Source organism: Diadema antillarum, unplaced genomic scaffold (assembly GCF_040938485.1).
Source record: "Diadema antillarum isolate AM-2024a unplaced genomic scaffold, OU_Dant_1.0 seq00002282_RagTag, whole genome shotgun sequence".
NCBI lineage: Eukaryota > Metazoa > Echinodermata > Echinoidea > Diadematoida > Diadematidae > Diadema > Diadema antillarum.
This window is the reverse complement of record NW_027272906.1, coordinates 1-2,132: the sequence shown is the minus strand read 5'-3', so window position 1 is coordinate 2,132 and position 2,132 is coordinate 1. Positions and strand designations below refer to the sequence as shown.

General features: G+C 37.2%; 1 long non-coding RNA gene across 1 annotated transcript; it reads left to right on the top strand.

The window, feature by feature from the left end:
- The first annotated feature begins 237 nt into the window (after positions 1-237).
- On the top strand, positions 238-2,072 carry LOC139714467 (uncharacterized). Its single transcript, XR_011709701.1, has 3 exons — positions 238-454; positions 754-885; positions 1,728-2,072. It is a non-coding gene; the product is annotated as an uncharacterized lncRNA (long non-coding RNA).
- Positions 2,073-2,132: the final 60 nt, after the last annotated feature.

Sequence of the window (2,132 nt, the reverse complement as noted above, 5' to 3'; positions counted from 1 at the left end):
TCCCTTCTTGGTGTTTAGATATGCAAGACATCCCTGGTATTTCTAAAAATTGATTTTAACGATAACATCTGAAACAAAAATCAGAGATATCGGTCTCATTTTTTCCTCCAGCATGAAATACAACCCTCGAGACCAATAAGAAATAGTTAATTACATAAAAATCTAGAAATGTGGCTATGGCGACCGTTTATACCCCCGAAGCATATTTGTTTTCTTCCTTTTTTTTGGTCAAGCGTTTCTGTTTTTCATTTTCCACTTCCTTATCACTGATATTTCACAGTTTTTGTGTTTATTTTCAGATCAATGCGGACTTTGCCCAGTTGTACCGAGAAAAGTGCAGGAGATGGTGAACAGATGGGGGCCATTTTACGTCAATAGAATCTTGCACTTGCCAAGCGAAACCACCCTTAGTTGCAAGACATCGTAAGAAGATGTGAAGACATGGATGGAGACAGTAAGTCCTTCCGCCAATCCTCATAGATCTTGTGGCATTGATTATAATTACTGGAACAATTTCTGTCCAAAGTGTAAGAGTAAAACTTACTCATTTGTTTATGCTTCATTGCTATTACACTTTTCAGGAAAGTGAATGTGTACGAGTTTGCTCTTCATAGACTGATATTGATAATAAGTCGAAAACTGAATGTTAGGGATTGTCAGAGCTGATACAATACATCATATCTAATATGTTAAAGAGAATGGGTGAAATACGTAAAGTTGAAAAAAAAAATGGTATTGTGTTCCTTTCTATAGGAATTTTGTGGAATGTCACTACTTGCAGCGATGCTTCACAGACCCAACATCCCCATGTAGAAGAAAGGGAGAGGACCTCTCATGCTCCCGAGGGATGCCCAGCAGTACCTGGTGCAGAATGACTATGTGCCTGTAAGTACAGTATATGCTTAATGTTTATAGACTTGAAATCAGTTTATGATCAAATCATTGAGCTTCCAATTTTGAGAATTATCAATACATATGCATGTTTCATTGGGCTTTTAAGTACCAGCTCATGTTTAGAGAAGAATATTTGAGCTTCGTATCTTACAAAGCAAGACTCGTGTAGAATCTGCATGTACTCAGTAACAGGTGGAATTTAAAAATCTGAATTTCTCATGTTGTCGTGAGAAATGCAAAGTTTTCTTCTCTGATATATCAGTGTTTTTGAAGCGATTCTTCTCAAACAAACTTTAGAACATTCAGCAATGAGTATTGTGTAGGGGTATCTACCGTGTTTTGACAGTTTTCTTTTAAATTCATTAAATTACGGATTAAAAATGCATGCTGACTTCTATTGATTTGTAATAATATGTACATCAAATATCTTATGAGTCTGGAACGTGTAAATATCAAGTAGGCCCCACCCCGATGATGGCAAAAAGTAATCTGATTTCTGGGAATTTTTTTCAAGGCTTTGAGGTTTACCAGATGAGACAAAATGTTTTAAAATAATATGTTCCGAAATATATCAGAAATATTTACTTGTACATCACAAACTAATAGTTATGTGATGAATATGTTATTAGTACATTGTATTTAAGATCAATATGTAAAATTATATTTTAATATTTTTTCCCTCCAGAGTGCCCTCTCACTGAGAACTTAACTTCCCTCTATGTGATGCAAAGTTTATTTGATAATAATTGTAGCCTTTGTCATTTGCTCAAACGATTCAAGTGAAATTTAGTTCGAAATATCAGTAGTGCTATACATGTTTAATCTCTTTTCAGGTAGGAACCAATGTTCATGGCATTGCTGATGCAGAGACTCCAACCCCAGCCCCAAGCATCTTCTGATCTGGAGATTCTCCCACCTGAAAGCCCTAGCAAACGGGAAACGCCAAGTTGATCCGCGCGAAACGTATACATCACGAGCGAGAAGCGCGAAGTTCAGTGATGCTAAAGATGCCACCTTCAGCCAGCCCTGCTTAGTCAGATAAGGGAGTGACTAGACGTACATCCAGTATTTTTTCATCCTGGACAAGACCATACTAAATCCAGGCTGGAGATGACCGGAAGCAAGAATTTGACAGACTCTTTAAAGCCCACTGTGTCTTCATCGTCAAATATGCTTGGGTGCTTGAAGCATTCTTTGATTTTGTGGCGGCATATTCATGTACTTCTACAATCCCAAGT